Genomic DNA, 24309 nt, shown 5'->3' with positions numbered 1-24309 from the left:
TTTAGTTTACAGTATATTTGGGAATAGAGGGGTATTTTATCTCATTTGGATTTTAACACATCTTTGAAGTCTTCTCCAAGGAATAATTTATTATTTGTAAGATTAGTGGTATTGGTTAGTAAATCAGATAGATTCATCAGAAAAGACATATGTGCACCAGATATTAAGATGTATTGCTAGTTATTATGCCAGGAAACAAGGGGTATTTATGTATTATCAAGTATTATCATAGCTACTCCTCTTCAAGCAATGTACGATGCATTTGATGCTAGTCTCATGTAGTCTTTTTTCCATGTATTGTGTATAGAGGACTATATATGCATCTCCTGAATTCAGGCAATTCTCACCCATTTTTATAAAGAAGAGAACTTCATTTCATCATAGAGTAGATCTGCTTAATATTCTATATACAGCATTTAAAAGAATGCAGAAGAAATGAGGTGGGAGGCTGCACTTTTCTTAGTATGTGTATCCAAGAAATTCTTGTCTAAATAGTTTCTATGCGTGTAATGCTACTTTGCAGGGCACCCTCCAAAAGAAACTATTCAGTAATCAATCTGTTGCCAACTGAATAATTAAATAAAATTTCTCAATTTAACAATGTTTTTCAGCACACTAGAACTATCAAAAATGCTCTGCTGGGAGAAAAATGAATAGACTGGTTATTAAATGGTCACAGCTAAAGATAGTACAAAAGTCCAGTCATTACAGTTCTCACAAAATCAGTGCTTGCTACATGGTAGTAGATTCGTAAGAGATCCTAGGTTTTTGATAGTGCTAAAATTATACAGCAGGCTAACAAATGGTCATTTTTCTCCATTCTTTATATCTTTATTATGTTTCTAGGACAGGGAGTTTTTCAAGCATTGTAAATTTTTTTGCTGTGTTTAATAGCAATTGAAATAACAACGATAAAATTTAAACTGCATCTTCTAGAAATGCTTGTGCAAAGCAGTCATCAGTAAGGCAAAATATATCTTTGACTGTGAGCAGGACTTATGCTTGTCTCTATTCAGCAGTCTAAGTCAAATATGAGGAGCAAAAAGATGGCAATAGCAAGACCATAAAGAGGAAAAAGAACAATGAAACTAAGTATGGGGATCTGTGTATATAAAAACAACATAAATAGTATTACTTACCACTTCCCCTCAACTAATATGCCTTTCATATATAATATATAAAGAGGGTTTCCAAAAAGTGCTATAAAAAATTAGGATGTTATAAATCATTACAGGAGATGTTTCCCAGTAATTAACATAGTACCTTTGCAGTGCATACCATAGAACTAGAAAAGGAATGATTTAATTATCATTCCTTTAAAAAAAAAAGTTGCCATCTTAGTTATACACCAATTTATTTTTTTAAGATTCTTCCGTTTTTGAACTTGAGTATTTGCAAATTTCAGATCTTCCAGGGTTTTTTTAACATGCTGTGGATAGTTGTTTTTCTCTTTAAAAAGATCTTCAGGATCAGTTGGTATAAGTTAATAGATGTACCATATTTACTTGAATATAAGATCAGGTTCCCCAGTCAAAATGGAGGAAAACCACAACCACAAAATGGAGTTGGAACCACAACCACTGCCCTGGCCTGCTGTCACCCCCACAACTTTGGCAATGCTTGCCTTCCCCTTGTGTCTCTGGAGGGACCTCCACTCCAGCCCACTCAGGAACACAGAGCATGTTCTGCTTCTGAACTCAAAACGGCAACAGCAGCTCTGGCCTTGGCTTCAGGGCTAGGGCCTTGTCTGGAGTTGCCACCACAACTACAGTGTGGCCAATCTGGGGCTGGAGGCGGTATGTTCTCTGTAGGGTGGCAATCATAGAAGACATTCCAGTTTGCTGCTACTCTGTCCTCTGTCCTCTATTGATATGAAACCGGACGCCTTTATGTCCTCTATTTTTCTCTTCAAGACAAAAATAGAGGACATAAAGGTATCCGGTTTCATATCAATAGAGGACAGAGGACAACTGGACTGTTGTCTATGATGGCCACCCTAGTTCTCTGCACTCCTTTTTCCAGACTGGAGTAGGGCTCCAGCCTGAGCTGGAGCTGCAAGGGGAAGGTAAGTGATGGTGGGGTCATAGAAAGCAGGAAAAATGGGGGGATGGGACAGGTGGGAGTGGGGGAGAGTGGGGGGAGGGGACAGGTGCCAGAGGAATGCAGACACTGTGGGGAGGCACAGGTGTGCAGGGGAAGAGTCAAGGGGACAGGAAGGGGAGGGGAAGAGTCAAGGGGAGCAGGTACCAGGTGGGAGGGGTGCAAGTAGGGGGAGCAGGTGGCAGCAGGGCAAGTGGCAGGGGTCATGGGGCGGGGAGGAGGAGAGGCAACCTGGGGGACAAGTGGTGGGGGGGACAGGCAACAGCGGTCAGGTGTTCAGGCTGTTTGACTCCCCTGCCACCTGCCCATTATCACCTGCACCATGCCTCTGTTTCTCCATTACAGCAGTGGGGGGAATGAATTTAAGACAACCTTCCATTAATTTGATTTTAGACATGGAAAATTATATCAAATTTATACATTTTCCATGTCTAGCATTTAATTAATGTCGGGTCATCTTAAATTTAGGTTTGTCTTGTATTCAGGTAAGTATATTAATACCCTAACTTCTGAGTAGTCTTTGCTTGGTTGAGTGCAGTTCTTTACTGCCTATTAAAGGGAAGAAAAATCTTGCAGATTTCTCAGTATTATCTGTTTTTTAAAGAGAGGCAAAGATTTTTTTTATTAGACAAACTGTATAGTAGGGATAAAGTTAGACAAGCTTTTGAATGCAAATGATTGAAATGAATGCAAATTCCAAAGCTTGTCTAACTTTATCCCAACTATATAGTTAGTATAATAAAAGATGTTACTCAAAAAAATCTTTGCTTCTTGCATAATTCCTGGGCTATCACAGCTATGGCATTCCTGTTTTTTAAAGATATGCAAACAGACAACTGTAGTTTGGGAGAGGTTAAAGGCAGTCTTTTGCAGCTCTCCTTGGTGTCCAGTGGAATCTCTCTATTTCTCTTTTACAGATAATACCACTAATTTAGGGGGAGCTTCTTTGAAGAGTAAAAAAAAAAATCTGGCATTGGAATGTGATTTTCTTCTTGAGAGAAGGAAGGTCTAAGATCAAAAAGGGATTTTCAGAAGCACATAGGTGTCTTAGGAGCACAAAACCTATTGCAAGTTGTGCTTCTGAGTCATTTTGACACTTCTGAAAATCCCAACCCAATGTCTCAATGCCAAATCTGGGTCTACTCCAATAACAATTCCCATGGCCTTTTGGAGTACTAACAATGTTTGTGGGACCTGGTTTAAGTTTAGATGGGTTACTTTAAGTAAATACTTGCATCAGGTATTTTAACAAAAATGCTATGCTGTAGCATGGGACAGTTCCACAAGTAGAAGCAAGAGCGAGTGCAGTGGTATAGACAAGACAGAAGCCTTTTTACTGCTGTGCCATCCAGGCTTCCTCAGAGCGAGTCCATGCAGCTCAGCAGTAAAAATAGCAGTGCCTGCTAGTGCTTACTGTACAGTAATGCTCTCTGCACTGCTTCTATTGGCAAAGCTGCAACAGTTGGAAACCTTCAGGCAAACTCTGCATAGGTGAGAGACTTCACTGTAGCTAACACACCTTCCGAAGGCAAGTTGCCTTCAAGGCATATTCAGACCCCCTACTGCTTAGCTATATTTCTCTGTGTGCGTGGATGCATGTGTTCACATACATTTATGTAGGCATATGGTATATGTATTTTGCACATATTTATATTTCCCCTCCTGTGCTATTATTGTGCAGAGGCAGACAGCACATTCATGCGCATTCTTGGGTTCACCAGTATGTGTGTTTATATATAGAGAGAGATATATAATTGTGTGTGTGTATATGTATATATATGTCTGTGTGTATGAGAAACAGATGCACTGTAGGCAGATAAAGCAGATAAATTTAGATTCAAATAGAAGCATAAGTGTATAAATATAGACACTATATAGAGTGAAAGCAAGCAGATCAGCACAGTTTCATTATTACTTGCATTCTGTATAATAAAAGAGGAGCTGACATTGAAATGACTGAATGTCTGACACTGTGAGATTGCAGAAGAACATAGTGTAAGGTAAGAAAATAACCTTTCTCTTTAGCTTGAGGAGCAATTAAGCAAAAAGATTTTATGCCTTTAATTATTGCTTGATAAAAGTTTTTGCATGTTCATTTTGAAGAGGGAGGCTGGAGGCTGGAAAGTAGGTACAGATTTGTCATTTTACCTTATTATAAGGAGATAAAATAAATATCTTGACCCAGATTCTGTGGAAGGGGAAGTGTCCCATCTAGCAAATGCAACACCCTATTTCTACTTTTATAATGAGCCTTATGCCCAATGATTGTCAGTTCTCTGCTGCTTTTGGTACTGGTCAGTCTGCTTTCTTCAGGTTCTGCCAGTCTCTGAAAACTGACTTGCGTGGAAAACCTTGAGAGGAAAATTTAAAGTACATGAAAAAAAATCACCATTCCTAAAATTCTGTTAGAGTGATGTGTATAAATATCACATTGTTGTATTCCATTTGTTAGTTGTTTTAAGTTTGCTTTACTGATGAAGACACCTTTTTGTTGCTCCAGTAAGCCTGGCAGGGCAGCCCAGATTTCAGGTATCTACAGCATTGGAACTATGGAATTGGGTATTTAGAGACAAAAGGGTCCTCTTCATATTAGATTTAAATTGGTCCATATTTCTTGTAATTCAGTTTGATTAGAATACACAGAAACTTTTCTTCTTGTTTGGGCCTTTCAGACAGCCTGGAATTCCTGGGGCTTTCCAAAAGACTAGTTATGTTCCTTTTGTTGGTAAATGAGATCATCAGAGGGGCAATTGGAATATGATTGAAGTAAAGGACTAGGAGCCCAGAGTTTTTGTTTCCAGCTGTGCCATTGATTCAATTTGTGACCTTTCCAGGCTACCTTGACCTTTTTGTGCCTTTTCCTCTACTTGTAAACTGGACTGATTCAAGTTGTCACAGGGATGAAGAAAGGAATAGTAGCTTCCTCTGTGGATAGTCTATATTTATGAACTAAGGTATTGCTCAGCAGTGGTAAAGGAAGTTGAATATGGCTCTCTGTATTTGCAAAGATGTAAAGTGCACATTATTATTATACTACATTTACATCTGCAAACAGCCCATTTGTTTGTACCTTGTTTAATTATTTTCAAATAATCCCATTAGCTGATGAGCATCTTTAAGTTTCTCTGACTATTCTGACAAGTTTGATATAAAAAGCAGAAGAGAAAATAAACACCAATATGTGCACACACAGAGAATGTAAGCAACATTAAGGGTGTGACAAAGCTTAAATAGTAGGAAATTCAAATAACAGGCTGGCACTTCCTTCATGATGTACCTTCTTCCCTTGGGTGTGAATATTGATAATTTTATGGTACATCCTAAAAGACCACCTGTAATTCCCTTGCTGAACATACACCTGGCTCCTGTTACTGTTACTTTTGGAAGTCGCTGTATCTGTGGAATCCTGTTTTGGGGCATGTTCAGTCTAATGGTAAAAAAAAACCTGGAACTTGGGATGCCTGAGTTCTATTCTTGACTCCGTTGCTGACTCACCCAAGTCACTTAGTACCCATTTCTCAAACTAGGGTGCCTAAAGCTAAGTGCTTAGATGTGTATTTTGACACTTAAATGCCCATATTAGGCAGCTAGTATTAGCACTGATTTAGGGGAAGATTTTCATATGTCTAAGGCCAAATTTTCACAAGTGTTGTGGTGTCTAATGACTCACCTTTCTTCACTTCAGTACCTTTGAACATTTTTCCCTAAATGATTTAGGTGCCCATAGCCACTTTCCAGCAGGATTTTAGCTCCCAGATCACTTAGGTGTTTTTGAAAATGTTGACCTGAGTACTTAATGTTGATTTATGCACTTGTGTTCAGGCAGCCAATTTGGAAAATTGGGATTGATTTCCACTGTACTTAATATGTTGTGCAACATGTATCACAGACCTGTTGTGAGACTTAATTGATGCTTTCAAAATATTTTAAGGTACCTGAATTAAACAAAGAGGAAGGTCTTAACTGAAAGTTTAGGTGTGAATAACCATGTTCTGGGGAAGTCTCCTCTGATACTGGCAGTTTTGATTCAACATTAGGAGATGTGCAGTGTGGCACTATCATTCTTCTGCAAGCTAACAAAGAAGGGAATGTGCTTTACCCATATTTTGAGTATCCCTGAGTTACTTGGACTTCACCACAATGTCATGCCTGTTTTTATTATACATTTTAAAAGTGGCATTAAAAGGACACAAGACTGGTATAAAATGCATATGTTCAGCTAGGGCATTTTCAAAGACACTTAGGGCGCATCTACAAGTGGCTGTATGGTGCCTTTGTTACTGTACCATTGTTTATTACTTCCTTTTGGAAGTTTATAATGGAAACAGTGATACAGCCTTAGTTATGCTGGTTCTGGCAGGGTTGACCATAGTAACCAGGGACCTCTTTCTCCTCTAGTCTCCTTGGACTTTGTTTAATGAGTCCTTGCTTGTTGCACTGCTGGTACGTTTTGGCTACAGCGATATTGGAGCTCTATCAGTGTGTAGCAATCATTAGGAAGCACACTAACTCACGGGGTTTTTTTATCTTTTCTTTATTTCTTCCTAGCTTCTGCTGTGTCATGGTCATTTCCAAATTGGTGGAGCCCAACAAGTTCATGTGAAACAGAGGAGCCTGTAGGCGGAAGATAAAGGTAAGTGCCAAAGCAAAACTTGTTTATTACCTCCTGTTTCACTGTAATGAAAATAGTTTTACAGATCATCTACAGCAGGTTGGAAACTCTCTAACTAGTAGAACTAGCCCTACATTTATTTTTCTGTCGCTGCCATTTTTATATTCTCTCTTACTCATTTTGTTGTTATGTGACCCCAGCAGGCTTACGCTATGTTCATCCCTTTTGTATGGTTATTGAAAGACACTATATTAAGAGAACACTGTGATTGCCTAGTTAAGGCTTTGTTTGTTTATAACCTTAACTCTGCTCCTTGTACGTCTGCCATAAAATACCATCTTTAATTACAGGATCACATGCTATTTCTCAGCGAATACAACTTAATTTACTATTTTCTACCGTCTCACTAAGAGAAGACTCCCTTGCATATGTCTGTTACTTCCAAATATATCACATGAAATAAGAACCACAGTAGTGGAAGGTGATGTTCATTTGTTTAAGACTAAGGTTGTGGAAAAAAATGATGGTCCAGTATTATCTGAGAAATTAAGTTTAAGTTTGCACACTTAAGTTTGTGCAAGCCGACCTATTTGGGGGATTTCCTGACTTTGAGCACTTAGCCATGCATACTCCTAACCACATTTTTTGAGGGAAGAAAGAATAAAAGTTCATGGTAGGTAATTATTCCACTATGCGTTGCCTTCTTTCCAACCTGGAATACCCTGTCTGCACAAGGCATGTGTTCAATGAGAACAGGGGCAGCTATAGCTACTTGCCTCTTTCATTATATGGCAGTCTCAATAAGGTGGCAGGTCTTAATAACCTTTAAGACCTGGTTCTAGTACTATTCAGATCACTAAGCCTTGCATTGACTTCACAGGGATCAGAGTTAAGCTATCTGTGGGATCCCAGTATATGAAATTCTTAACCGTTTGAAGACAATGCACATTTGAGGCAGGATTCCTGCCAAATTGCCAATTTTCACCTTATGTATCCAGCTCCTGCAGTGACACTGGCATGTAAAACCAAGTTTGCAGTAAACATTTATCAGTAGGTAAAAGGTCTGAACATTCCACCTCTCCCGCTTTCCCCACTCTCCTTATATTCAAAACAAATGAACATTGTTCCAGCCTTCCTCCAAATGCTGACTTTAGACAGACACCAGGTCTAGAAGCAAAACTTTCAGAAAGTTTCAAATGACTGAAAACAGGTTGGTTAGAATGGAAATTAGTCCTTCCTTTGCTGCCATTTGCTCCATAGCTGCCCAGCTACAAGATATATTGAGCTAGGGCCTAACCAGAGTAGGAACCCACACATCTTGAGGCAAATTTGGGTCCCAAGCATAATTCATGGCAGAGTGCTCAGATATTTATGTCTAAGCACACATACATGCTTTTACTTGGAGTTCCTCTGATTAACATGGGAACTGAGTTGAGCCCAACATCCATTTTTTTTTAAATTTCTATATGTCCCCTACATCTCTTATGAAAATAAGGTGACACATCTCAAGCCTTATGCCAATGACCTATTGACTCTGAGCCATTGCTTGTGACTTCTGTGGATCAATCTTTTTAATTAGCATTCTCCTATTCAAGAAAGGAAATATACCTTAGTACATTTTTATTGTCCCAGTCTTTCTCAATTTATATGCCTAGTGCAAATTACATGCCTTGTTCCCCCTTTACAAATATTTTTTACTTTAGTAATTTAAATATCAGTTTTACCCTAAAACAAACCAAAAAAGTTAGGCAGCTTGTGACTTTATCTGATAAACTTTTCTGGAGTACTTTTGCTGCATTTTGCCCTGACCAGGAGGGAACAAAATGAATGAGCACATATAAGTAAGGAAGAGAAATGCATGATCATTCTCCCTATCTCTGCCTGATTTAATAGCTCAACAGAGATCCAGAATGAATGGGATCTCATAGTATTACTAGAGATGTCCCTGGGGGGGATGTAATAAAAAAAAATGGGAACGTTTAAATAGAATCTTTTGTTGGTGGTGGTGTTCAGGGGATTAATTAAATACTATTCTTTAAAACCTTTGAATAGAAAAGGGGGTTCATATATTCTTAGATTGAAAGCTCTTTGGGACATGGTAATGTGTCTTATTCTGTTTATTACCCATTGTAATTAAGGGAAGCTTTGCCATTGAGCTCAGCGGGAGACAACAGGCAAAAGAGGATTTTACCCAGGTGGTATATGGGAGTTGACATGTATAGCTTGGAGGATTGGGCCAATAATAATAATAATAATAGTTAGCTGTTGTCACAGATTTCTTTACCAGGGAATTGTATAACATATAACCTCTCTCCATTAAAGTGATTTCCCATTTCATGGGTTGATTATGGTAAAGGAAAGTTACCATAGTTCATCCTACTGTTTTTGCAGGATGTAATGTTGTATAAGGCACACAGAGCTCCAGGCAGCTTGTGGAAGCTTAGAATACGTATCTGGAGAAATGGGGAAGGACTCAGTAAACTTTTGGAAAATGAGGGTGCTTATCAGTAGCAAGGGGGAAGAGAATTTTACCTGCAGTTAGATGCATTTGGCTGATCATGCTTGTCATTATAATTATGGAGCTATGACTGCCCAAGTTTGTTTTGCTCTGTGGCCAGATGTAGATGTTATACTTTTACTGGTGTGAAGGATTGGAAATCAGGTTATACCTGTAAAAGAGCAAAATTTCAGCACACAAAACCTGTCTGTATCCATAACACAACAGAAGTTCAGTACACATAGATTGATTTTTAAAATGGCAGAACATGGTCTAAGATTTACCCCCCACCCCACCCCCCCAAACACACACACACAAAAAGGTTCTGTTTGTACCGATCTAAACTATGCCAAAGGCAGAAAACTAAGTAACATAGATCAATTCTGCCTTGGGCTTTTTGAGTGTTTGTACCTAGCTTGCATGTTTGGGATGGGGAGGTCCCAGCAAATGAAAATGGCAGTGGGAAAGGAAGAGGCAGACTGGAACATGCCAAGTTCTCCCTCTTAGGTAGGGTGTAAGATAACAGGTGGTGATATCCATATCTCTGCATCCCTTCCTGAGGAAATAAATCAGAGAGGGATGCATTCAAGCATTAGAATGTATGGGCATCTCTGCTTCCTCTTTGTCACCAATTCTATACTCTGTTGCAGAGCCTGTGCTTCCTCTTCCTTTGGCTATCTAGTGCAAGAGCTGCCATAACTGACTGGGCCTCTGGGCCCAATTTTAATACAAATGCTTTTAAAAAAAACAATGTTTCCAATAGTGTATAATGAGAGAGGTGAGGAGTGGGCACAGAAATTAACCTTTATACCTGACATCAGTGTCCCATCCCTGTGTTGGGGGCTGAGTCCCTCTAAATGGTTCTTCCCCTGCTGCCCATCTAGTGCTCCTCTCTCCTGCCCCCATGCACCCTTCTCTGTCTTTCACCCCACGTATGTCTCACTCTTAGTGCTCTGAATTCATTACACGGAGTAGTGTAAATCAATAGTAAACGCTAGCCGCCCACTCTGTACTCAGTTACGCAACATCACATACTGCGTACACAGAAAAAGGGAAAAAGCACACACAGCCTTTACATTCAAAAGCTCTTGCATAATTTTATTTTTCTGCAGCCAAAAAGAAAAAGGAAATAACAGATGGGGAGACTCTTTTTTTCCCCCGCTTCTCAAATTGTTTGAGAGCAGAGGCACTTTAACATCCAGGGCCATTTCTAACTGCACTAGCCTGCAGCTCAACAAGCCATTGTTGCCAGGGTCTTAACTTGCCTTTAAAATAGGAATTTCCTGACCCTTCCTAGTGCATAGTGCACTTTCCAGGTAATACTAGAAAAGCTCCTGTGAATGGTCTAAGGCTGGATACGTTATTTACTTATGGAAAGAGGGAGTTAAAAATAGCAAGTCAAACTACTTGGCATGTCTCAAAATGTGGAAGGGCAAAGTGAGGATCAAGTGAGGCTGGATTGACTTCTCTGGATTTTTTTCTTTCCTTTTTCTTTTCTGAAAGCAAAATATTTCTTGATGTAATATTTATGTAAAAAGCCAGTTATGTAACCCTTGTCTGCCTCTTGCTTTTGTTACCTCACTGGACTGTACAGCTCTACTGTTTTTCCTCACGACAAAATGTATTCAGACCTGCAAATCCTGATGAAAAGGAAGAATGTCTGGGTGCCCACAGCACAGACTTTTATTTCTAGCCTCTTTAAAGGCTTCAGACCGGAAGACAATGGATCTATTTAAGATCTTTTTTTAGCTGGTGGAATTCTTATTGAGTATTTTCCTGTCACAGTGTTCCCTCGAACATCTGTGACTTCTGCACTGCATGTCTTTTTTCTCTCTCTCTTTCTCCCCCACCCCCTTAACTTTGGAGGTAGACAATGAAAGCTTTTTCCCCCACCCCTCCAAAGCTCACCCCAACCATTCAGTCATTCACCAAATGACAGTGGCAAGTGCGGAAACATAGTAAAATTATCTGCTGGACCAAACGTCTGTTTATTAGTTCTTTTTCCTGTAAAATATTTTGTTTCATTTAAGTGATTGATGTCCACAGATATCCAGCAATTCTTCTGATAAGGGTGGTTTATTGTATTTTGTTTTATTATTCACTTCTGCCTGTCAAATAGACACACAAAGTGAAGCTTTGTACATCTGTATGAACTGTTCTCTCCCTGGAAAGATGCACTAAGATCAGGGATGTTGGGAGATGTGGAAACAGCAGAAGGGATTGTTTCAAGGAAGTTTGATGTTCCTTGATTTTTTTTTTTTTAAAGGAAAATGTTTTTCCACATTTATTGAAACATATGGATCTTTACCACCTTCATCCAATGAACACTCTGGCCCATTACTCCCTACTGGTGTACCTTCTTGGTCAGATTTTCCTTGATGTAAGTTTGCGAATTGTGCTGATGATATATTAAGGGTACACTGGGCCAAATACAAGTCACAGGACCCAATTTTCTGTTATAACAAAAAACTGCTCTGGGTCTGAAAATAAACCACATCGCTCACTTCAAGAGCCTCTTCAGTGATAGTGGGTGCCTCTACACATTAAATTAATACGCTTATTAATATTAATCTGCTCCTGGGTGCATGTCTACACATGCACCCTTTGAGTGTAAATTTGCAACAGGAGCAATTCAGTCGAGGGCTGCTCCTGCCTTGCTCTGCCCTCCTGTAGCAGCCAAGGGGAGCTCCAGGCTGCCCTGGGTGCCACCCTCAGGCTGGCAGAGGGTACAGGGATCAGGCCTGGGCTCCAGGGGGTGGGGGTGGGGAGTGTCCCGGAGCCGGAGACAGCTCCAGCTGTGTGGGATAATCGCCCAGCTTGGTGTTGCTGGCTTGAGGTGACACCCTATGCTTGAGCATGGGGGTAAGTAACATGGGGACCAGGAGAGAGACATTGGGGGGAAGGAAGCAGCACTTGGACCAGGGGTGGGGGGACAGGAATGCAAGGGGGAAGCAGCACTGGACACGGGGAGAGACAGAAGAGGACCAGAGTGGGAGATGGAGGAGGAAGCAGCATTGGGACTGGGTGGGAGACATGAGGAGGAAGCAGCACCGGGACTTGTGGGGAAGCAGTGCCTGGACCTGGGAGAGATGTGAAAGGGAGGCAGCGCTGCTTCTCCCCCCCTTGTTTCCCCCTGATCCCAACGCTGTTTCTTCCCCTGTTCCTGGTGCTGCTTCCCCCCTCACACCGGCCCACAATCCTGGCACTGCTCAGTTCCCAGCTCCGGGCAGACATGGGTGGAGAGTGGGAGCCAACTGGTGTGTGCACTGCAGAGCTGGGGGATTGGGGGATCTCTCTGTCCCCTCAGTCCTGCCACTGCCCATACACCGCATGCCGTAGTCAGCTTCTGCTCCCTGCTTGTGCCTGGAGGGAGCCAAGAGATGAGTAGCTCCAGGACTGGGGACGGAGAGCTGTTCCATAAAGCTGGTCATCTGTTACATAAAACTAGTCACTACAAACTTCCCAGGGGATTTTGTATGGACTTTGAGCAAGAAGGGGTTAATGTTCCACAGACACAAAAAGCTCTTTGATGTTCAGACATCTTTTCAGCAGCGATCCTTGAGACAGAGACTTCAAATGAAAATAGGCTGTTTGTGAAAATAGGAAGAGGTTTGAACTCTGCAAGTTTTCGTATTTCACAACAAAACCCAGGGAGCAGATCTAGAATCAGAAGTCTGTCGGGGAACTTGAATTCACCTCCAAGTTTGGAAACTGATTCCTTGGACAAGTCACCTTGTCTCTCTCTGGCTCTGTTTATCCCTCTCTACAATAGGGAGAAAAAAGATGCTTGACTTGTTATTCCCCACCCAAGTGTTACAGGGTTACTTAGTTACTGTGTAACAAAGTGCTTTGAGATCCATTGATAGGATGCACTAAAATCAGCAGCAAGGAAAAAGAATTTTTTAAGCTCAAGGACATGTTTAGCACAAATATAAATGCCATGTATAAATGTAAGCTGGAAATTAGAGGGCTTGTATCCATCAGAGGGGTGTCCTTCTGTTATGAATCATTTGGCCAAAAAACCAAACAAGCTGTAAGATGGAGCTTGTCTCATGTATAAGTGGGATTTATGGCCTGATTGTCTACAGTAGCAGGGACTGGACTCTGACCCAGGCAATCCCCTCTGCCCATATGTTTATTAAGAGTTGGCTGAAGTTTGCAAACCACTTTGAAGTTGCAAGGCATTACACAAGTGCTGAATATGATGTTAGTTACTACAATGACTATATCATAGAATTATAGAAAATGAGGGTTGGAAAGGACCTCAGGAGGTCAGCTAGTTTAACCCCCTGTTCAAAGCAAGACCAGCTCCAACTAGACCATCCCAGCCAAAGCTTTGTCTGTCTGGGTCTTAAAAACCTCCAAGGATTGAGATTCTACTGTCTCTCTGGGTAACTGGTTCCAATGCTTTATTACCCTCCTAATGAGAGAGTTTTTCCTAATATCTAACCTAAACTTCCCTTACTGCAACTTGAAACCATTACTCTTTATTCTGTCATCTGCCACCACTGAGAACAATCTAGTTTCATCCTCCTTGGAGCCATCCTTCAGGTAGTTGAAGACTGCTATTAAACCTTCCCCCTTCTCCCCCTTCCTCCATCTTCTCTCCTCTAGACTAAATAAGCCCAATTCCCTCAGCCTCTCCTCATAAATTATGTGCCTCATCCCCCTCACCATTTCATTGCCCTCTGCTGGACTCTCTTAAATTTGTCCACACTTTCTGCAGTGGGGGCTTAAAACTGGACACAGTACTCCAGATATGGCCTCACCATTGCCCTCAGTCTGCTGGTCTTGCTCCTACTAATGCAGCCCAGTATGCCGTTAGCCTTCTTGGCAACAAGGGCACACTGCTGGCTCATTATTCCACTGTGACCCCCAGGTCCTTTTCTGCAGAGCTGCTGCCCAGCCAGTCAGCCCCCAGCCTGCACTGGTGCATGGGATTGTTCCATCCTAAGAGCAGGACTTTCCACTTGTCCTTATTGAATCTCATGAGATTTTTTTTGGTCCAGTTCTCCAATTTGTCCAGGTGTCTCGGAATCCTAGCCCTACCCTCCAGCATATCTACTACAGCTGCCAGCTTGGTGTCATCTGCAAACTTGCAGAGGGTACACTCTACCCATTTTCCAGGTACTTGATGAAGATATTGAACAAAACTGGCCCCAGGAGTGACCTCTTGGACACTCCACTTGATACTGGCTGCCAACTAAACACTGAGCCACTGATTACTATCTATTCATCCAACCCATACTTCTTTAGCTTGCTTGCAAGAATGTTGTGAGATACTGTATTAAAAGGCTTGCTAAAGTCAAGGTATAATCATGACTGGCTGGGGTTGATCAGGAATGCCAAAGTTGATCAGGTGACCCACTTCCTCATGGGCCTGTTCTTTAGGTTTCTAGATAGCACTAATCACAACAAGGGTTACAAAGTCAGAGTGGGTTAACAGAACCCAAAGGGTTGAAACACAGGGTGTGGGGTTTTTCTTCCTGCAAGGCACTTCCTTTTTTTCAGGCACCAATAGCTACTTTCTAGGTTGTTCTGTGACCTGGGTAACATAGGGCATGTCTGTATTGCTTCACCAGTGCTCCTGGGTGTTTATACATGTGTTCCAGAAGTGGGGTGGGGGCACTTTAATTAGAGCAGTTCTGAGAACTGCTCCAGTTGAAGTGCCTGGAGCATCTCGTGTATTAGCATCCCCATGCTGAAGAATAGCAGCAGGGGCACTTTATCTAAAGCTTATCAACAAACTTGAGATAAAGCATCCTCTCCACCATTTTTATGTGCGTGGACACTGATACACAAGATGCTGGAGGCTGCTAGAGCACAATAATTACCACTCATACTTGAGTAATCGAGTCTGCGTTTGCTTCAACATGCTGTAATTATAGCACATCAGAGCAGCCTCGCTGCTCATGTGTAGGCACCCCTTGAGACTGCCTCCAATCACAGCTCTTTCTCTACAGAAGCCAAACCCCAAAATGAGATGAAGAATCTTCTCCAAGGGTTTCTCCCTTCTCTGCCTGGTCCTCTCCAACCCTCCGTCTTCACTGTACTTGAGAACAGTGGAAGTAGGAGCACCATCAGAGGAGTCTCATCACTTCTTGCCCAGATTGGCATGTGTGGAGCAGGAGTAGGTGGAAAGGATCTCCTTGTCCAAGGCAGTCTCCAGAACACCAGGGTCTTGCTTTTGGTCTTGCTTTTTTATTTTGCCATGTGCACCTGTGAGACTTATAAACAGGTTGTCAACCTTTATTCTGTATCGCACATACCTGTAATTGTTTTCTTAGCAGTTATTAATCAAGCAAGAAGTAGAACCACTGAAAATACCAGCTGCAGAGAATCTGGCTGTAATTTACACTTGGGTGGTGACCAAAATTTTGGAGTTCTGTGGTTTCTGCAGAATTTAAGCACTTATTTTACTTAAGAAGGGGATTTGGTCTTTATGGTTGCAAAAACTTCTTGGGAATGCGACCTCATGCTGTGCAGTCTTCCTGAATTTACAGACAAGTAGGCAACAAGTGGGAGTATGAACTTGCTCCCATTCTTCTCAACTGTTTGTTAATACTGAATCTTAATGAAAGACTGTTCACTTTTTGCTACTGGAGCATTGCAGTAGTTCTTAATGTTGCTACCGCTAACAATTTTGTATTTATACTCTTCTTAAAGTCTCAGCTTCTTCAGTCATGTGACTATGTAAGCTTGAAGTATTCTATTTTTTTAAAGTAAGCTCCTAGTCTTTGTTGTTTTGGGAAAAACCTTTAAAATATGACCCTGAAAGGCTCAATAAGAAAAATAAAAAGAACCTCAGATGTATTAAGCTTTAAAAAAATCTCGTGAGTTTAAAGCATGTTCTCATGATTTTTGTGGCTTGGCTCATTCTTCAGGTTGGCAATAGTGTAAGAACAGCCACCAAACATGCTTCTGCTATATCCAGAGTGGTTGAATTAATTTAAAAAAGTCATTCATGAGGTTACAAAGGTATTTTAATTCACAAAAGCCTGAGGGAGGGCACAAAGTCTTCTGCTTTCCCATGATATGGTTGCACTGTGTAAGAATCTTTTTTCTTTTGCTTTCAGTAAGGGGATTCAAAGATGCTCCCATGCTCAGCTTCAGTCCCACAGGCCGTGTTAACAATTCCCATTCCCTCTTGTGGGAATAAAGCAGTTGAGAAGGTTTGTAAGGAAACCTGGGCTCTGCTTTCTTCAGTATGCTGTGCACACCCAATTCCATGTTTTTAATTTTTCCCATTCCAGTTAATGCAGTAGAATGTCTTCTCCACCATTTTTTTGACAGTAGCTCAGAGGAAAATTTAATCCAGGATTTGTGAGGGTGGGGAAGTAACCATATGATAGGTCAGGAATCATAACTGCTCTGTTTCAGGCAAAGTACATGCTCACATTTGTTACACAGATCTGCAATTTGGAGATCTGGGTTGAACCCTGGATGATCATATAGCAGTAGCACACTTCTTCCTTATCTCATCCCTGATTAGGAGAATGCATACATTTCTTTGGAAGATGGGCCTTTCTACCATTCCTTAAGCATGTGTTATCTTGAGATGATACTGTTGAAGCAGCCTCTACAGCTTAAATTCATACAGAAACTCAGGCTGTAACAGAATGGAATAATCCACTCGTTAAACAGTGTGTCCTGCCATTGCCATATGATGTCAATACTGTGCAAAGTGAATTTAGTCCTTGCTAAAGTTTCCAGATCAAATTTATTGTGATAGTTTTCACCAGCATGTCATAAATGCTGTGTGACCTACCTTGCTGAGAGGCTACCATTCTCCCTAGGTGAGTCCCTGACATTACAGATTTGGTGAGATACATAAGTCAAAGCTGTCTGTATTAAAAAAGAACAGAGGTCTGGACTTGATTCCACAAGGTCCCTTCTAGTCTAGTATTCATAAAAGAAAAGGATCTGTGAACAAGCTCTTCCCTTTCTATGAGGTGGCTGTGTGTGGGAGTTTATTTTCCAGTTTAGTCAAAAGGCACCTGAATCTTTTGACTTTGAGGTCCTGTTACATACCTCACCCCATCTTCCTGAGGAGGGCTGGCATTTCTGGGAGGGGACAGATGGCTGCAGGTCTTTGAGCTCTTTGTTTGGTTATTTCTGATTGTGGAGGTTGCAGTACAATGTTGGTTTCACGGTTTCCTCGCTGTGCTCTTAATTGGAGTTAAAGACACCTAAAACTCTTGGCATGTGCTTTTTGGATGCAAATCAAAACAAATAGATGATATCTTTCTATAATGAGACATTATTTTTGTCAACAGATGAAGAGAAAATGTGAGGAGAAACTTCCCAAAACAGCTTTGTGTCCATGTTTTTACTACCTTTATTTCTTAAATTATTTTTCAGTAAAGATTATTTTTACATTTCCTGGATTCCATAGGTCCCTTCTTTTACCTGAAGGGGTACCCAACTCTCTGCTCTCCCAGACTGCTAGGGTGCACTGGAGTATGATAAAGTATGATTTTTGATAAATTCCTGTTCTTGTAGGTAGTAGCTCTCTGCTTGGTGTTGTATGGCTCCATAATTCTGACTCAGGTCGTCTGTGTTGCTAAGAGTTGGCTGCTCTTCCTCTGCCCTTTGAAAACTAAACTGGAGATGTTAAATACTTCTTAGTTGACTATTCTTAGTGGGAGCAGCTGGGGAGGTGCTTAAAACTGCTTGTGGTTGTTTCAGTGGAGGTCCACCCATTCCTCTTCCTGCCTTGTTGCTGCACTGTGCAGACAGGCATGTGTGGCTTTAACTTTTTGTTTTCACTTAAGTAGGAACTAATTTACTTTAGCAAGTTTAAAACAGCTTAGCCAGCTGCAAAGCAAGGAACGAGGCAGCAGATTTCTTTGACTTTCAGATGTCTGTGATTCTCAAATAGCACCAACATGCAAACAAAAATACCTTCCTTGGCTCCTATTATTACTAATATTTATTATTAGAAATCTAGTATCTTAGCTCCAAATCTGGAGCTCTGCTTTCTTGAAAGGCTGCTTCTGGTTTTGTTCAACTTTTTATATTTGGGGTAACTCAGCATGTTCGCACCAAACGTTATAGTTCAGACCTAATTCTAGAAGGCAATGATACCACATATTCTTACCCTAGTGACAATACAGCCCTTCCCATAACACTCAGTTAGTGATTTTTACATGGAGAATTATGACTTTCTCTTACAGAGAGTAAATAAAAAACATCTAGAAGCTAATAAAGGTTATTGACAAGTGAAAGTGTTAATAATTACTTATTTTAATGAATAAAAACTACTTTTTTTTTTTTATTAGGCCTGTAAAACAGCATAACCAGTCAGGAGCTAACCAATTCACAGTCTGTTATGGTGCTGTAGCAATTCAAATGAAGCCAGTTTAACATATGACTTCACACAATCCCTTTAATAGCTAGCTAGCAAGTTGCACCATATATTCCTATAGAATTAACTCATTCACTTGTACTTATATTATTTTATTTCTGATATAGAAGACGAAGAACACACATCCTACATGCATCCTTTTACTGATAACTTTCTGGCGTTCTTAACATAAGAAGAGCAAGACATGATTCACTAGTTCTCTTACTAAACAACTGTTAAAATGGCGCTGGACCGTGCTACAGGCCATACAAAGTTTGGCCAGGTCCTTATACACCAGTAACCAAGGTGAAGTTACATATTATGTTTAGACCATACTAAATATGTGGAATGTTAGGATGTATTAAAGTTACAATGTGCTGTGAGCAGTCACACTTTAAGGGTTAATGCTATTTCTTGCCTGCACAGCTTAGACTTACCACTTGAAAGAAGGTAAGCCGGGGAGTAGCTAGGAGCCAGGACACCTGGGCTCTATCACTGCTCTGGGTGGGGGGAGGAGGAGCACCAGGAAGAGGTGCATCCTGGGATGCTGGAGGACTGAATATCACTCATTTTATCTTTGTGTAGCAGACTGAAATTACCCTAACATGAGCTAGGTAGTATGGCCTAGAGTTAACCCTCTTCTAAATTGGTATAACTTTGAGATGCTCAGAGGGCATGTAGGACAAGTCAGGGAGCTTTAATGTGTGAACACCTGCATTTTAATTGTCCTTCATGTGGTCTAAGTGTAACATGCGCACATTATAGGAGTTTGGGTAACTACTTAGAATTATTAGGTTTTATCCTAATAGCCATGTAAGCTAAAATGGGTATCTAAGCAATAGCATATGCCAGCAAAGTTAAAAAGGAGTTCTGGCATCTTAATATTGGATTGGGGAGTGGAGTGGAAGGGACTTGATTTTGTTTTGCTGTTGCTAATTTCTCTTTTCCTAGTTTTGCTGGAGGGCTCATTGGTGGTCTCAAACATATTTTGTGCTTTCTTAATGGAAGTAATAGGAGTAACATTGAATCATTCATTAAAATATTTTTTGCCAAAGTGTTTCTCATAAATTGGAATTAAATTCCCATTAATAAAATGGGTTTTAAACAGGCTGGCCCAAAATCCCTTGATTTCCCACTTACTTAGCTTTTAGACTCTTCAGATTTGTGATGTCCAAATTTCATTAGATCTCGAGTCATTGTGTATTGTCCATGGTAGACAAGAACTGAATTTCATGTCTTGAATATATACATAAATATATAAGTAGTTGGTATGCACACATACACACACATGCACAATATAAACAAAATTTTGGGTTAAAAAATGTAGGTCCATGTTTTAAATCATAAGGCAGCACGAAGGGACAGAAAGTAAATTTCTCCCCTTTGCAGATCAGCTTCACACAATGTGAGCAAAGTCACCTCCAGATATTACAGACAGTTATACCTGCTTGAGTACTTCCCAGTCACACATGCAAGCTTAAACATGGGCATGTCTACATGTCGCCCTACATTGCTGTAGTGATGCACTACGTTGCCGTATGGCATGCTATGGTGACATAGCGATCATGTGAGTCTACAAGTGATCAGCAGCTACTTTGCCATAGCGGTGAAATCAACTCTGTGCGCCACACTCATGGCAGAGTACAGGCAGTTACTGTGCTGTGCTTTACTTACTACTGCCAAAAGGAAGTAGTAGAGCATGGTGCCATAGCTATGTCGCCATAGCAACATTGCATGTATACATGCCCCATGTGTCTAAATATTTGCTAGGCAAGCGCCTTAAATTGTGATTTTTTTTTTTAAATCTTCTTCATATAAAACCAAGTGTTAGTTAAAAATCTGTTTCAACCTACTTGTGACTGTGTCTGCTACAGAAGGCCAACATTTTTGTACTTTAAATTTAACTAGGATTATGGAAAAAGACAGGCTCAGTATCCTGCAAATCATGAAAGATGGGTGAATAATCCATAGTTTGTTCTCGCACCACTGCTGCGGTTTATATCCAGACATAAGTAATAAACAAACCAAAAAGAAAAAAAATGAGTTGGCTTTTATTTATAAAGTGATTAATGAAAAGCAAAGTTCAAATGGGGATACCAATCCTGATGGTACACAATAGGTTGATTTATTTTGCAAATAGACATGGATAATTAACCATAAAACAAAACTTTTTTCCCCCTTTAAACTTGCATAACAACAATGGTTTCTTTTAGTTGGTGTGAGTTGTACAGAGGGATAACAACTTATTCTCAGCTGGTTACAACTGGTTACAGCCAAGAAAGAAAAATCCTGGAACAGCTAGAGAAAAAAAGTCATTAAAACCCTGCTGCACTTACAGTTTAATAGTGAGACATTCAGTGATGTCTCTGGGGTAAATGGCCAGAGTTAAGGTCTTCCGGTAACACAAGGGTGAGAGGATATATATGGGCTATGTTGATGCTTGCCCTGTTATCACATGCTTTGGCTCAAATCTTGCATGCAGAGGACAGCCCTAGCAGCTGGTCTGGGCAGCTTTTCAGAGACAAGGATGGGTCTGCCATTCTCCATTCATTGTAAATAACTGTCTGTGGTGCTTATGACATTATGTGTTAGTAATGGGATGAGTTGGCTAGTGGATTACTATAGCTAAAGGTTTTCTCCCTCTGCTGCCAAATCCCCCTTTGAATGACAGTGGTCAGAGGGCCATCATGGGGTCAGGATTTGAAATATGAAAGACATGTGGCTGTCCAAATGGGCAGCCCAAATACTGCCTCTTTGTACTTCAAGTGACAAAACCACACTAGTCAGTTGTGAAAGGGGCCCTTTGTGGCTGCAGAGGAATAGTCAGTAAGTGCCCATGTGAGGATATTTACTTCTGAGTTAAATTGCTGGCAACAGGGCCTTAAGGATTACAAATGAACAGTATGGGCAGCTACAGAGTAAGCAAGAGGTGCTCATCTTCACTGCAGGGCCAGGTAAAGTTATCTGTGCTCAAAGACTCCTCTTCAGCCGACTGAGCTGGAGTGAACAGGGCCATGCTACTCAAGCTGTGCGGAGCAGTTGGATAAGCAGCACAGAGCAGCAGAGTTCCCACTGCATTACTAGCTCCAGCAACAGCAGCACTTGAGCTTCATCCCACACCCCTTTCCCAGCCAGCTGGCTTGAGTTTAAAGTAGCACTTTGCTTGAGCTAGAGGCTTTTGTTTTTTCCTGGAAATTGGGTGAGGGGCAGTTATAAAGTTATAATTTGCAATAACAGTCTCAAAGACCAGCCCTAGATAGGAGCACAGCATTCCTTCTCTGTAACTTCTTCAATCTTAGCCCTCTCTGCTGTGGCTTCTTGGAAAAGAAACTATTCCCTTGGCAAATGCACCTGACTTAGATGCCTGTTTGATTCTAGTTTAACCTGTTCAAGTTCTGAGGATCCATTAGTGCATCTAGTTTGGTAACACTGCCATTTTACCCTTCAGACTGAGTCAAAAAACTAAAAAAAACAGCAGGCAGGAGGAGGACCAGCCCATTGTTTCAGATTAGCTGTTTTCAGGGACTTGAACAGAGTGGAATAGGATCACATTTAGGCATATAATAGGTAGAATAGAATCTGGCAGTTAGTCCCCACTGTAGGAATGCCAGGCTGGGAGTGAAACCATCAGTCAAAAGGCATTTAATTCTGGAAACTGGAATATTTTGAGAAATCTGTCTGTATAGAGAAACCATGTGCAGGAGTGGCGGTATAGGGAGGGGGTTAGAGATCCCATGTTTTTCAGAAGTCTTTAGCCTATTTCTAAGACAATGCTCAGTGGTGGTTAGGAAATAGGGCACGAAAAAGCACACAGTTATTTTGACAGGATCTACATTTTTCTTGTGCTACATAAAGTAAAAGGTGATTTTCCTTTGGATCTTTTGTAAGGCCCATATTACTGTTTTGTTTCATTAACACCTATTCTTGAAGAGTTGAACCGCAAACCCAGAATTACCAACAAGAAGGAACTTTGGAAAAGGGTACACTGAGTAGGGAGACCAACACTACTTTGGAAGTATAGGGCATGTTGGCAATGAGTTTCCAACACGATAATTTTTTTTTTTTTTTTACTGATAATCTGCAAACTTTTTTACTGATAGCCCAGTGTTTTTTTTACTGACGCATTTTACATAATTTAAGTGTAACCATTTTGCCAGGCCCTAGACAAGGGCTGGGTTTAAATTTAGTAATTTAATTTGAACCATAGTTAAAAAAAACAGTCTAGTTGTCTGTAAAAATATTTGCAGGTTATCAGTAAAGAAACCCCCAAAACTTGGGTTAGCAACCCTCCTTGACCGCAGCAATGATTTTGTACTATGCTGCCACCACTTAGGGGTTCCCTGTTCAACCTCCCCCAACCTATCCCCAGCTCTACCCCTGCTGTCCCCCACCCTATCCCAGCATAGACCCCAAAAGAAGGACTGTTTACATACTTGCATTCCAGCAGTGTTACCAGCAGGTGGTGGGACCCAGCAGTAGTGGCAGCAGCAGCAGCAGCAGGCCAAGCTCCAGAAGCTCCCATGACAGAACTCCATGCAGGGCACTGTGCTCCTGTTCAGACACCAAATGGCACTGTTTGTCCTTTACCACTTAACTTCCACTTCATTTCTGATGAGGAATTGTTAATCAGTTCTAGGTTGCTTAGTTGTTTGTTTGTTTTTTTTTTGGGGGGGGGGGTTATGGACAGCTCAGTTTTTTTACAGGCTTTACAGAGTGATGTTTTTAGCTTGGATTTTTTATGGGCAGTCCGTAAATTTACAGACAGTTGGCAGCCCTGATGATGTCCTACTTTTCATTTTTTTTGTAAAGAGGGAGCCTGTGTGTAGGCAGAGTGCCAAAGGGGCAAAGAAAAGAGACCATGTTGGAGGCCACTCATATTCCAGAAGCTTCCCAGAACATGGGACCCAAATGAATGGGGTCCAAATGCAGCATTCGGGTCAGTGTACAAAAGGGGGAACTCTGCCAAGCCTGTGATGAAAATAAATTTTAGCTTGGACCCTTTAAATAGGTCTGTAGCTTTTTTAGTGACCTGTTTGCAAAGACAAAGAGTGCAGACTTTTTTTTGCTGCGATTATATCCCCACATTTTCCTCACCCTAAAACTAACGGTTTTTTATAGACATGTGTGGGTATTTCTTTTTCCAGCAGTTCGCCAGACATTTCCTGTCTCTTACCCAGAGAATGGCCTCCTATAGAATAGGTTTAAATGTGAGTTACAAGCAGTGTTCTCATGGGGAACTAAGCAGCACAGTTGTTTAATACTTTAGACTTTTGCTCTGGGGAGGTGGGGATGGGAATTCACAAGCTGATTTTGATAACAACTAAAATTAATTTAGTCCCTAATGGACCTTTGCCCATGCTCCACAAAAACACTTCACAAGCAGAATAGCAAAGAGACATCCACTTCTTACAAGGTTCTTAGGACTGAAATAATGGGATACAAATCATAGAAAAATAATTGGGACTGATGTGATATCCTGGGTATGGGACTGACAGCATCTCAGCCTGTTTTCTGAGTGAACCACCCTCCGGTGTTAGGTCTCTTGCGCCTCTGTATCTTGGGATAAAATTCCACTCTTAGATGGGGACCTAGGTACTTACCCTGTTTACCAACAACCTATCACTGTGGAGGCCTAAACACTTCCTTTGGGGACCTGACCACTGCCCAACTAGCCTTCTTAAAATTTTTGTTAAGTAGCTGGAGTAAAGCATCAGGGGGAAGAAAGGAATTTTAAAATATCAAACACCCTATGTG

General features: G+C 41.0%; 1 protein-coding gene across 1 annotated transcript in view; it reads left to right on the top strand.

Annotated features, from left to right (window-relative positions):
• The window catches only part of ZBTB20 (zinc finger and BTB domain containing 20), a 416371-nt gene that overhangs the window by 89010 nt on the left and 303052 nt on the right, over nt 1-24309 (top strand). The window contains exon 2 of the mRNA XM_090056540.1: nt 6649-6733. The gene's annotated coding sequence lies outside the window, so the exon portion shown is untranslated. The remainder of the gene's footprint in view (nt 1-6648; nt 6734-24309) is intronic.

Source organism: Crocodylus siamensis, chromosome 1 (assembly GCF_052110815.1).
Source record: "Crocodylus siamensis isolate JL-2025a chromosome 1, ASM5211081v1, whole genome shotgun sequence".
NCBI lineage: Eukaryota > Metazoa > Chordata > Crocodylia > Crocodylidae > Crocodylus > Crocodylus siamensis.
This window is presented reverse-complemented; position numbering and strand designations above follow the sequence as displayed.